This window comes from Periplaneta americana, chromosome 10, assembly GCF_040183065.1.
Source record: "Periplaneta americana isolate PAMFEO1 chromosome 10, P.americana_PAMFEO1_priV1, whole genome shotgun sequence".
NCBI classification, from domain to species: Eukaryota; Metazoa; Arthropoda; class Insecta; order Blattodea; family Blattidae; genus Periplaneta; species Periplaneta americana.
The window spans coordinates 91,901,089-91,915,570 of record NC_091126.1 but is presented as its reverse complement, the minus strand read 5'-3'; the positions used below and the strand labels follow the sequence as shown (position 1 = coordinate 91,915,570).

At 35.4% G+C, this 14,482-nt stretch overlaps 1 protein-coding gene across 2 annotated transcripts in view; it reads left to right on the top strand.

Moving 5' to 3' along the window:
* Nucleotides 1-11,437, top strand: part of LOC138707887 (uncharacterized) — a 54,932-nt gene extending 43,495 nt beyond the window's left edge. For both annotated transcript variants that reach the window (XR_011334415.1, XM_069837920.1), the window contains exon 4: nt 9,894-11,437. The gene's annotated coding sequence lies outside the window, so the exon portion shown is untranslated. The remainder of the gene's footprint in view (nt 1-9,893) is intronic.
* Nucleotides 11,438-14,482: the final 3,045 nt, after the last annotated feature.

Below are 14,482 nucleotides of genomic sequence, written 5' to 3'. Positions count from 1 at the left end.
TAACAGTTCTGCTATTCAGAAGAATGACTTTCGGAATTTATTTTCGGAAACGCGAAAGTAAGATTATAGCCTTTCGGAAAAGTAGTCATTGGGAAAAATGTAGGTAAGGAAACAGTTTACACTTTATGGAATTAATTTTCAACCTGTATGCAATGTACAGTATTTGTTAATTTTTATTTTTGAGTTAGTGACAGTGAGATATGTTGAGCTGTAATTCACTCAACTCTTTGAAATATAATTAGGCCTATTTCAAATTTACGTCCTGTGCAAAAGCAGTTGGAAGGAACAAAAATCTTTTACATTTTAACAACAAATTTAAATTATTCCTCAGAACAGAAGAACCTAGTGTTTTCCCTGAAACGTTGGATGTTTATGAACCTTGTAAATGTTTCATTTTGATGCCACAGCAGATATTAAACATTATGCTTTTGATGTTTTCTGGATGCTCTGAATTATGCAACCGCATACATTATACAAGGAATTCAATTCACTATAATTCAGGCCTATCACGGGATAATTCATTTTTGCGGGAGTTTTTATTTTCTCATACCTAGTGTATGTATCATGTGATGTATCCAAGAATACAGACGGTAACTCCCTATCACGGTATAATTCATTTTTGCGGGAGTTTTTATTTTCTCATACCTAGTGTATGTATCATGTGATGTATCCAAAAATACAGAAGGTCACCTTCGTAGCTGCTATGAGCGAGCATACATATTATATTAGAAAACACCATTACAGTGCAGAAAACGTATCTAATACATTTATACATATACAATTTTAGCAACATAATGGCTGCCTGTACCACGTGACCTACTCGACCAATAAAAATGATTGCATTCTCTTGTCGCCACTGTCATGATTAGAGCCATTGTATCGTTATGCTGTTGTTACTGCCATCTGTGTATAGAAATTTAGAGCTTAGGATAAAAGGATAGCCAATCTTTGTACAGGGTTGGGCAGATAAAACCGGCCCGTGTTATGACATTGATAGGTACTAATGATTTGAAAGAAACTTCAAATGGAATGAAAATAAAATGCATTTACCTTCATAATAAATGTTGGAAGTGCCCTCCATCTGCATCTAGACACTTCTGTGCACGTTTTAACAGGTTCATGAAAACATGTGTCAATTCCTCATGGGTGATACTGCGGATGCAATTCCTGATATTATCCTTGAGATCATCAATGGTATGGGGATTCTTTTCGTACACTTTTCCCTTCAAGTACCCCCATAAATAAAAATCACATGTTGACAAATCTGGTGACCGCTGTGGCCATAAGTTTTTGCTCACAGTCCTTTCTTCAGTGAACATCTGATGAATACGGGCAAGTGACCTCTCAGGTGTGTGACATGTTGCCCCATCTTGTTGAAAGAAGCAGTAATTATTCTCCTCTTCTGTCAGCTGGGAATATAATTCCTCCAAGAAGGTCAAGTAGACATCTGTGTTGACTGTGGTGTCGAAGAAGATTGGACCGACAATGCGTTTCGCAGTCATAGCACACCACACACCGATCTTTTGATTGTGCAGGGGTTGCTTGAACAATAGGTTAGGATTTTGAGTTGCCCAATACCTGCTGTTCTGGGAGTTTACATATCCCAATAGATGAAACCAAGCCTCATCACTCATGATGAACATCAGCGGGTCCAAATGACCATCTGCAACTATCCCCAACAACCAGCGGCAGAAATTTACACGTTTATCTCTATCGGGCTCTTTCAATTGTTGTACAGCTGTCACTCGGTACGGTTTGAATTTCAAACACTTCAACACACGTCCGCAAGTTCTCCTACTCACATGAACCTGTGGAGCCAATCTCGTGGTAGACTTTCGAGGACTCCTAGTCATAAATTCATTAATTCACGCCGTAAGTTGAGGAGTCCGGACAGAAGGAGTTCTGTTCCTTGTTACATTTTTTATGGATCCAGTCGTACGCCATTTTCGCACCAAATCTTGAATGCTGCTTTTCGCTGGTACTGAGCGAAGCGGATATTTGTCTCTGAATAATTGTTGTTTCTCCTTAATAGAGCTGGTCTGTACATATGCCTCCACAATGAATATTCGCTCTGGTATTGAATAAGTCATGCTTATTTAAAGAACAACTCTTTACATGTGTTTAGAACGTCTGACTTTTAAACAGCAACCAGAAGAGATTATAAGCAACAATGGCGCAACAACAATGACACAAAACACGCGGAAGATACAGTATAGCCAACATAATTACATTTTCAAGAAAAAAGAAATAAAAGAAATCAATACCCTACATAATTTATTTTCCAAATCATATGACATGAGATGGGGCCGGTTTTATCTGCCCAACTCTGTATAATTTCACTAACATTGTGTGATTTGTAGAATAAAAAAGACACACAACACACGCCTAGCTATCCCAATCTATTGTTATGTTCATACTAATATACTTTAGACAAAAACAATATATTTTATTATTCAGAAATGTTTGAGAGTTTCAAACCTGTAATTTTCGGTATGTAATGAGACAAATCTGTGGTGTTCGGGTAAAGGGGTATAAGTCATTTTTTTGTCCAGGTGGAATTTTGTTCCCCAGATGAACACACAAGTTAAATTATACAAGTGGGTGTGCAAAAATCAAAGAATACTAGCAGTTGATATGTTTTATTTGTGTAGAAAATTATTTGTAATAAGGGTTCCAAGTTTAATTATCATTTATCTCCGAACTCATTTTTATGACTTATCTCCCTTTACCCAAACACCACAGAAATATATGGCTAACATGTGCATTTTTTTCAAAATTAAATTGTTCTGTTTTGAGGAATTGACGGTTAAATATAACAATAGATGACCTTGAAACATTGCTCAAGTTCACAGTATTTTTAATATATATAAAAATAAGATTTGTTTCATGAGCTCTGAAATGAGACCAAACACAGCACTCTGTCTTCAACACGTCATGAGTTACTTCAGTTTCAAGATTAAGCTGTTTCACTAAAATTGTAATTTTTCCAAAAATTTAAATTGCTGTTACGAAACAAGTACTCTACACACAGATTCAATATATTCTACATTTAATTAACTTTATACTAGCTTCAGTTTTGCAAAGTTTTATGAAAATTAAACGGAGTCTGGTTGTGGCCTGTGCTGACTTGACGTGGAATGTCCCATCTCTGCTTATTAGTAGTTGATGAGGTTATTAATACTTCGTCACAATATTTTAAAATAGGCTTTATGTACTGATTGTAGGTTATGTTTAGTGTAGCTCTTCAGCTGCTTCAGTTTGTTCCTGCGAGTCTTTTTAATAGTTTAAAGCTATTGGTTGCTTTTACACTAACATCACAGTCTACTATATACAGTCACGAAGCTTGAGTTTTGAGGGTGCTAGAAACAATAGACTGTGACGGTTCCATTTTGTATTGCCTGTAATGAGGCGATATTAGTGATCTTAGTGGTGTGCAACTACCTAATGTTTGCATATTTACTACGTATTGAGCTTCGTGACTGTATATACTAGACTATGCTAACATATTCAGTGTGATTTCTCCATGTAAGCTTAGTATCAAAATGTACATCAAGATGTCGTGCATTCTCCGTTCTTTTCAGAGTCAGTGTATATTGGAGAGTACTGCATTTTCGATGGCAATGGCCATATTTATTCCTTGCTTGACACAGAGGCATATGCAGTAATGAAGGTCAATTAAGGTGATATCATGCATGTTGTGGTTTATTGAATACAGGAGACAGGGATTAATAAACAGTATTGTCATAGTGAAATGACTCATTAGAGATAACACTTTGTTATTTATGTTATGTCCATTTCAATAGGAATAAAATCAGCAATTTTCTACTGCAATTCTCATACCAACACTACGACTGCCACATTTAGCAGATTATTGTTGTGCATTTGCTGTAACAGACAATTTTCTTAACAATAAATACATTCTAGTGCTAAAATACAATGGTAAGACTTTTTAAAGAATATTATGACAAGTTGGAAATGTATGAATTGAAGTGTTAATGAATAATATAATAATATGTCTTTAGTGTCAACTCATTTTCTAACAGCGTTTCACTTTTGTTTCTGAACATTTTTTTTGCATTTAGGATTATCTCAAACATTGATTTACAAAGGAATACAAGTGACATTTTCTTGTACTACTTGAGAGTCACTAATGTGCTAATAAAATTTATAGATTCATTCCTGTTATCAGTTATTAGAGATGAAAAACATTTTTCACAAATACTGTATGACTTACTTTGTTTTATTTTGAACAAAACTGCTCCCAACAAATAGTAAAGAGCTTGTTATTCACTCAAGTCACTATTTCTATTTTCATTTAAATTACAATTTATTGTATATCAATTTCCTTTTTGCTCATATTCTTCTTCGCTAGACCTTTCTGTTCGGGGTTTTCTTACATTTGTACCTAGAAACTCAACTAATTGCTCAGAATCGCAAACTGCGTAACTTCCATGTTTCATTTGTGAGAAAAACTGAGAAATCGAAATTAAATGCAATTTTGAATTTTTTTTTGCATCCAGGCTTGGATTTTTGGAACGGACAGTAGAAAATAAATTTTCTAACACATCCTGTGTGCATCTACCCAGCATAAGATAATTGAAGTTCACTTTATTAAGACAGTTTTCTTGAATATCAAAAACTGTTTTTGTTGCCAATGTTATACCAACTTGGAAGGTTTCCAGTGTCTGCTTTTGCCCACCTTGATATTTTCAATTATAAATATGTCATTGAGAAAATCACTGTGGTATAATATTCCTTCTCTTGTTTGTGACTTAATGCTAATTTTGTACAACGACAATTTATTACACAGAACCATTTATGCAGTACCTCAAAAAAACCAAGCTGTTGTGAAATGTTCACCATCAATTTTTTTTGTTGAATGTAAAATTTGATGGCTGCTGAAACATCTCGGTTTATAAGTGGTAGAGCATAACCTACATTAATTTTATCAAAATGGCCTGGGTTTACAATTTTATCTTGAAGACGAGGTGCCACTTTCAGTTCACATTTCCTGTTTTCAGCAATTACTGTTTTTACAGGCTCAATATTTACCTCATTTAATGACAAATTGAAATGTTTTAACAAGTGTTTGGCCCGAAGTCAAAATAAGTCTCATATTCTTAAATACATGTGGTGGGTCAGGGAGGAAATACAAATTTTCCATTGTTTCATTCAGACAGGGATGTTTACAAAAATTAATTCTTTCTGATTACTTAGAACAAGTTATACCATTTAAATGCCAGACTTCTGATTCTGATAACTCATATCTGAAACTACAGCACCTACATTGAGACCAATTGAATTAAACTTTGTTACTATTTCAGTAATTTTATCATTTGCTTGGTTGGTGTCATAAGAATTTCCAGTATATTCATAAGCATCAGTCTGCTTTCATTGAGTAACAAGACCAGCAATCATGAAAACAAGAGCATTTTTAGCTAATTTCCCTTTTAGTTGATTTCCTCCTGATGCTGGCATTTTTTATTTAACTGCAAATTAAAACCGAGTTACATTGTGATAGGCTACTGTTTTTACGAAAGAGGAAATACAAAAGTTCATATGGATTTATTCAACCGATTTAATTGAAATATATTCTACATAGCAAGAACTAAACCAAATGAATTGCTGAAATTCAGACTGGGTTTCAAGACCATTTTATCTATCAATAGGACAGGATGCCTCTGCTTAGGTTTCATACATTCAATTTCAGTTTCCAACAGAGGAAACAAATCATATAATATTCCAGGTTGAAATTTAAATTCTTCTATCCGTTTCTGTAGAGTATGAATGCTTGGTATTGGATAATTCTATTTCGGAGTTTTTCATTATCAGATATACCACATGATGAATACAATTTAAGACATTTTTAATTGTATTTGTTTGCCAGTGACGACTGATCATCCTTCCTCTTTTTAAATAGTCCATCTGATCATCATTAAAATAGATCATTGTTACTTTTCAGCGTTTGTCTCTTCATTCAAGTGCTTTACCATTTTTCTATATGACTGTACTTTTCACTCTAACTCAAGTATTTTTGGATTTGTTTCCGCCTGTGTCGATGCTTTAGAGCTTTTGTCTACCATATCTTCTTCCATTGATTCACAGGTAACTGCTTCTTTCACACTGCAAGATTCATAACTGCATTATTATCTATTATTTATGTTCACGACTAATATTCTCTGATGTGTATTATTTACAGTGGCTCTCAAACCAGAGCATACACAAATTACACTGGTCAACAAATTTTAACAAGTTGCATGTATCGGAAGTAAAACCAATCATTTACAGTGTAATTTGACCTCCTAAATTCGAAAATGATAACGAAAATGCTTAGTTGGTTCTTGTTTCCAAGCTTTTGAACTTTATGATACATTATGAATGATTTTCTCATTTGCCACCAAATAACAAGTAAATGTTTTTTTTTTTCATACCTCCGAGGTCAAGGTAGCTGATTCTTATGGAAATTGCTGTGCTGATTCCGAAAATGTCATTGGATTTTTTCTGTTAGGTCTAGTTCAAAAAATATTGAAGAGATATTCAATAAAGATGAAAATTCTAGAAATTTTTATGTTATGTAATATTGAGTACATATCTTACAGACGTGGTTTTTTAGCCTTTCTTCTGTATTTTACGTTTTAAGAGATATGTTGCACCCATTCTATTGTATGCCATCAGCATATTGTCCACTAATTCCCTATAATTTGTTGCTTTGTTGTTTCCAAGAAAATTATGCACAACTAACTGGAATGATTCCCAACCGATTTTCTCCTTGCCTGTTAGAAGTTCATGAAAATGTTCATCAAGCATTAACTTTCTAATTTGTGGACCTATGAAGATTCCCTCTTTGATTTTAGAATCACTGAGTCGTGGAAATTTATGAAAGAGGTTCCTAAAAGCTTCTCCATCTCTATTCATACTCTTTACATAGTTTTTCATAAGTCCCGGTTTAATATGCAATGCTGGTAATATTATTTTGGTTTCATCTATCTGTGGCAGACGAATAACATTTTTAGTAATTGGTTCTAACTTCTGCCTAAGAAGCCACAACATAGTTTTTATCTCTTGCACGACTATTCCATTCACACAAAAATCAACAGTATTGTGTAACCCTGCTGAAGACCTACTATTAATGTAACTACTTTCAAATCTGAATATACACACCACTTGTACTTATCCTAATTCAAACGGTTAATACCTTAATGTTATCATATGTCTCTTTCATGGATGCTGAATGTCCGACTGGAATACTTGTTAATTTATTGCCATTATGCAGTAATACTGCTTTAAGACAGGCTTTGGAGAGTCTATAAAAAGGCACCACTCGTCTGTGTTGTGTTGAATCCCCATGGCATCCATTAGTCCAGGGCTGGGCACAAAGAGCGAATTCTACTCTCTCACGGGGAACCTCTTTCTTCCCCGTTGAACACCGCGCAGTGTTGATGCTGTGATGGATGAATATTAAGTGTCCCCATTTAGAGTTTGGATTCGCTCCCAGTGCCCATCCCTGCATTAGTCAATCAACGTCTTTACTGAATACAAGATTGTCCTGCATAAAAAAAAGTCTTTCCAGGGATGCTGACGAACTCGAAATTCGGTAATTTTATCATTTTTTCAAGATAATTAAACTGCTTAAGTCGTGACCCTAGTAACTTAACCTTCTTCTTAGGTAGCTCTAAGTCTCTAACGAGATCATTTAGTTTATTTTGAGTCATTATTTTAGGAAAACTTACTTTTACAAGAAATATATCTCATTGGCTGCTAAATAGGGCATATTAGTAAAATTTGTAATTGTGAGATAACTGATTTGTAAATGTGTATACTGTATATTTATATATTTCTTACTGTGTCATTACACTAGGTGTTTATCGACACACATATAAATATAAATAACCCTAAATAATATATGAAATATAAATAAATATCATCTCGAGAAAAATCGTGAAATTCGAGCAAAAATGCTATACAAAACCGAAATGAGAACTAATCCACCAAAATGAAGCTCATTTTCGTTTTTAGCACCCCAATATTAGTAAGAACTGACTAATTTCATCTCCTATACATTTTGTCTGTTGACCAGTGTTATTTAAGTATGAAATCCTAAATATGTTCATTGTAGTTGAATTTCAAACATTCATTTTCACTGATTCTCACCTGACTGGGAATTATGATAAACATAAGCACTCCAAATTCTCTCCATAGCCTATCTGCAATTATATAGGATTTCATACTTAAGTAACTGGTGTCTAGTTAATTTTGAGAGCCACTATATGAATAGTTAAATGCAGAGTTAAGAATTTAAACAGTAATTAAATTATGTTATAGATATATTTTATTTTATTTCGTGAAATATTATATTATCTTTTATACATTTAGGACTGTAATTATTCAGTGTGCTGAATTTGTCTCATAAAATTATAACAAAGAAGCTTTGTTGTTTTTGTTGTTATTATTATCATTATTATTATTATTATTATTATTATTATTATTATTGTTGTTTTATTTCGATGTTTTGTGTATTGTTGCCAAACATACGTGATTAGAATATATTTTGTAAAATTCACTTACTTTCAGATTCATTCACTGTTCTTTTTGCTGGCTCTTTCCGTGACTTTGGAATCTTATGCGAAAATATTGTAGGAACAGTGTCCCAGCATAACAATCTCCTTCTGCCAGCTTGATTATTTTCAAACATATCATATGTGAAGTGTTTCTGTAATCACAAATTACAGTGTTCTCAAATTGTAAATTACAGCGGTCATGAATTGCAACATGTACAAATAAAAATATATATTCAAATTCAATATAATTCGAATGTAGTAGCACTTACCTCACATACATATGCATGCTTCAGAAGACAACCTTTTCTTTTGATGTTGTTTATCCATTTCTTTCTTCTTCTTTTTTTGTCTCCCTGAGGCAACAGAAACAATCTGACATTCTTTCTGTCCTTTGAGAGCAGTTGACTGCACAACAACACAGCATTCTTCAAGATTACAATGGAATATCACACTAGAAACCTGTGTTGCTATGCATGTCTTGCATTGTACTGAGTCTCCTCTGGAGTAAATATGGTCTCAACATCAGCATTTGTCAGTTCAAAAGAATGCTGTACTCTCCAATATACACTGACTCTGGTTCTTTGTATCTTAGTATCTCCATAGTTTAATTGTTATTAAAGGAGAAAAATTTGCTCCAGCGCTGGGGATCGAACCCGGGTTCTTGATTCTACGTACCAAGTGTTGTAACCACTGAACTACGCCGAAGTTCAATCCACAGCACCAGACCGAATTCCTCTCTAGTGTTTTTTCCTTTGTGGCCTTACTCCCAGTTTGAATTTGAAACTTCAGCATAGCTCAGTGGTTAGAGTGCTTGGTACATAGAACCAAGGACCCAGGTATGATCCTGGCGCCAGAGCAAATTTTTCTCCTCTAATAACAATTGTTATCATAAGAGATAAATTCTGTAGGACCAAAATTTAATCTTTACGTAGATCCATATTTTAAGTTTATTTCAACTGACTTCATTCGTAATGAGAAAAATTGGAAATAAATCTTTACTGTATTTACTAACATATTATTTGAACACTAAGTTTTAAGTCCTGTTAATAATGACAGGATGGTAGCTTGCAGTTTTGCAACTGTGGTTGATTTTTGTGAAGTCCAAATAACCAAGTCATCAGTAAAAAGCTGTTTTAGTGCCAAATTTTTCCAGGTGCTGTGTTAGATCATTGATCTATACATTAAATGATGTCGTGCTTAATACGGCACCTTGAGGTGTGCCTAAATCGGTTTGTTTGTATTTAGAGGTTGCTGTGCCATAACTTTTACAGCATAATTTTTTGGTAATGAACTTGGATATCCATCTTAACATATTGACTTTAATGCTTCCCACAGGTGGCGGAGGTGAGAATGGTTGATGGGCACAGTGAAGTCCTCTCAGCTAGTCCTATTGACTTGCGGACCAAAGACAGGTGTGGCCCTCCATCCTTATTGGGGGTTGAGTAAGGGCAATATAACCGCCAACTCTTAAAACCAGGGTGTCCTCAAATAAAATAGTTGTAATTTTCTCATGTCATGTTGCATCTCATGACATGGACATCTAATGAAAATGAGTGAAGAGAGGTTACCAAGGATGATACATGAATGGATTCAACCAAGAAAAAGAAAAACAGGAAGACCACATGTAATGTGGGGAAAAAACGTGTATTCAGGAAGTGATGGAAAGCAGGAACTTAAGAGAAGAGCAATGTCTGGACCAAGCAGAATGGTTTTCATCACTTCGTGCCATATATAATTGAATTTATATATCTCTATTTGTATTATGATAAATTATATTTGGTTGTCAGAAGATGATGATACATTGTGTACTGACTGGAAAGAAAAATAAGATTTTAACAAATACGTAACACTTCAATTTATATTTCTAAATAAATATACTGAGTGGAAGTAAAATAGCCATGCAGATTGAAAGGGCACTAGGCTACACTTAAAGGAATAGAAAACATATACAGTAAAACATTGCTAAAACGTACCCTCTATAAAAAGGAAACCTGCACAAACAAAAAATAAATTCGGGAATGGAATGATTTCCTATGTAAAATAATACTTTAAAATGGAAAACTGCCTAACGCGAAAATGGAATCATTTTTGGGTACCATTTAGGTATAAAAAAAAAACCTGACTAAAACGGATAATTTTAAGTGTAACTGTTACTAAATTGTTTCAAACCATTTTTAATTTTGTGTTAATACTGTACAAAGCATGACATTATTTTTCTGTGTGGCTGTACATGCAATTATCTGGAAGACTTTCGCTATTCTTTGTCAGACATTGGGGGTGAAGCTTATCTAACCATGTCACTATTCTGTGCTTAATGTCAAGGACCCGGGCAGTTTACTGACCTCCTGTACCGTTACTTCTTCCAACCCTCTTGCATTTTCTTTCATTTATTCTCAGTTTTGTGCTAACAAGTCCATACAGTGATAAGGACAGTGCGAGTAGAATAAAACTCTGAATAATTGTAGTGTAGTGTTAATTTAGTTTGGTATTTCCGTTTATTTATTCTGAGTTTTGTGTTAATATGCCAATACAATGTGAAATAACAGTGCAAATAAAGTAAAACTGTGCGATTTAATAAAAAAAAGAAAGCCTAGATGACCAGTTCTATCATGGAAGAGTGGCTTCATAATTTTAATGGAGCAATGAAACTTAAAGGTCGTAAGGTCATCTGTTTGTAGACAATGCTACCTGCCATCCAAGGATTGATTTGTCTAACTTGAAGTTAATCTATTTTCCATCAAATACATCTTCAGTTACACAATCGATGGATCAGGGTGCAATTTATACTCTGAATTGATGCAGGACGCGAATGAAATCCTACAACGTTCCCTTCAAAAAATGTCGCGGCAATGCACTTTAAAAGAAATGTAGGGCCAAGAAACTAGGGCGCAAAAAGAGGGGGGGAGGAGAGAGGGGGAGCGAGAGTTAGAGTTAGAGTTAGAGTTAGAGTTAGAGTTAGAGTTAGAGTTAGAGTTAGAGTTAGAGTTAGAGTTAGAGTTAGAGTTAGAGTTAGAGTTAGAGTTAGAGTTAGAGTTAGAGTTAGAGTTAGAGTTAGAGTTAGAGTTAGAGTTAGAGTTAGAGTTAGAGTTAGAGTTAGAGTTAGAGTTAGAGTTAGAGTTAGAGTTAGAGTTAGAGTTAGAGTTAGAGTTAGAGTTAGAGTTAGAGTTAGAGTTAGAGTTAGAGTTAGAGTTAGAGTTAGAGTTAGAGTTAGAGTTAGAGTTAGAGTTAGAGTTAGAGTTAGAGTTAGAGTTAGAGTTAGAGTTAGAGTTAGAGTTAGAGTTAGAGTTAGAGTTAGAGTTAGAGTTAGAGTTAGAGTTAGAGTTAGAGTTAGAGTTAGAGTTAGAGTTAGAGTTAGAGTTAGAGTTAGAGTTAGAGTTAGAGTTAGAGTTAGAGTTAGAGTTAGAGTTAGAGTTAGAGTTAGAGTTAGTTTTCCATGTTAAATTTTGAGACAATCTATAATTTTGTGTTGGTTCGGTTCGTTTCAGTTCGTTGCATGGCGTCAGCTATAACAGTTATCAGCCCTTGGTACAACAGTAGATTTTGGGTACTATACTTTCCCGTTTTACAGTAAAATTTCACAGTATTGGTATTATTGAGTTAACACAATATTTCTCTCTCTCTCACTCATTAACTTTTGGTTCTGTTGGGGCCCCGATATACAATCTTTTCTCCTCATGCATACCGCATATACACACACACACATATTTCACTGTAATTTTATTCTTAAGATATGTGTTTCCGTATGGAGGGGTGTTGTTTTTTTTCCCCCTGATAAGCCTCGCGAGGGGGGAGAGCACTCGGCGGAGAACTTGCGTTTGCCACTGGTGCCGCAGTTCCTCCCACTTGCAGGGACATAATGGATGGCCGGGTTGCTGGCGCGGGACCTCGCACCAGGTTCCGCACCCAGAACATTTGCAATAATCGCCGTTGGGGCTGCCCTGACCTCCGCAATGCCTTGTAGGGCGTCCCACGGAGCGGGACCACTGGGCATCACGAAGTGTGGATCATTTCAGGAGCATCTAAAAGAAACGAACCACATCAACATCAGTACTTTTCGTGAGGAGGCGAGGATCCCTTGTGCGCTTGCACTTCCATGCTCTTTTGCTGTTCTGCTGACACATGTGGTTAGGTTCCATCTTGAACGCTGATAGCGTTCCAGCTGGGACGTGACGTCACCTGTCCATCGTGGCTCCTGTTGCTTACACTGCGGTACACGTTATGCCACCGGAGGATGTCTTGCATTTTCGAAGCCTAGAGCACATACAGTACATAAGTTCAAGTACCACAATGATTAAATTAAGATGCTTGTTTACGCACTCACGAAAGAGGTTTGGTTATGACATGTCTAACTTCAATTTTCACATCAACTGTGCTTTCCTTTTAAATCATCACTTGGGATACATTTGAATTTGACTATTTACATATATGTGTTAGGCAGAGTAACCTTCAAAACTGCACTAATTGCTATTATATCTCTGTGTCAAATTAACCCTAAGCTTAAGAACATATCTTATCTCATTGTTTAAAAAGTTTCAAAATCTATATACATGTTACATAGCAGTTAACTCGAGCAACATAATTATTTATGATATAGTTATTTCAAGTTACAACAGTAGAAATAAATTTTACAAGTGCCATTTTCAGCTTTGGCATCTTCAGGCGAGCTTCATGCTGTACTTAATATTATACAATATACTTAGAGTTTTTCCTGGAATGAGCGATATCACATCGAAGATCGCTCAGATCCGATGACACAGGCTTCCTCAATTTTCTCTGGCTAGACAGTGCGGCAATGAACCTCCACGTTCCTTAAAAGCCAGTAAGTAAGTAAGACAGTGCGGCTGAGTAGCTGAAAACATCGTTACATGTGGGGAACAGTGAGTGTAAATCTCTTTCCCATTATATTTCATTAGATCACTTCCTTACGACAACAATCACACAATCTGCTATTAAATAGGTTAATAAATGTTTCTATTTCGCAATCCATAGTGAGGTGAAGTTGGTTGGGCTCTCTGTTCGACTGTTTCATTACTCACACTGGGAGCATTAACTAAATTTGGGTCGAACTCGTGGTCTGGTTCAGTAGAACTCTGTGCCTGGGGAGGATCACGTAATCTTGCTTTCCACGAGGCAACAGGAATTTCGTCCTCGGACTCAAAGTCTTCATCCCTCCCTACTCTATCTTTTAACTCGTTCATTGGCATCTCATCTTCCGACACAGGCTGGCTGTGAAAATTATTGCTATGTTTGGCTCAACATTCATATTTGTGAGCAACTGTTTTCTATAATCAACTTTAATAAAGGCAGACATCGAACATCTGTAACTGATGTTTCATTACGATCAGTAGGCTACTGTTCCTTTCAGCTGCCAACAGCATAAAATCTCGTTTTGATGTACTGATAAATAGAAATATAACGAAATGATAGTAGCTATAGAAGTAGCTATAGAATTTCTATTATTTCTGTAAAATAAATATTTCTTTATTAATTAATAATAGTTCAAGATAGTTTTGCAAACACTGAACGGGAATTCATTTCGTAAACACTCGTACTAGTATTTCCTTTTGTGTATATTTTGTATGAGATCACCCCTTCTTCCAGTCCACCCTTATACAGAGCGCAGTTAATATCTGCATTCCGCTCATGAGCTGTGAGCCGGCTCGGAGAGCGCAAACCTTGTGCAGGCCTGATTTATCCCAATCTCTTTGGTCTTTACGCACAAAGTGAGACATCATTGCCGTGAATGTTTGATGGATATGTTCAACTAATCCATTCGCCATGGGATGATATGGACTTGTCTGTATTTTCTTTATGCGTAGCAATTTGCAAACTTTCTTGAACAATGTGAACACAAAATTTCTGCCTTGGTCAGTTAATACTTGTTTAGGGATTCCATGACGAGCAATTATTTTCGTGACGAATTC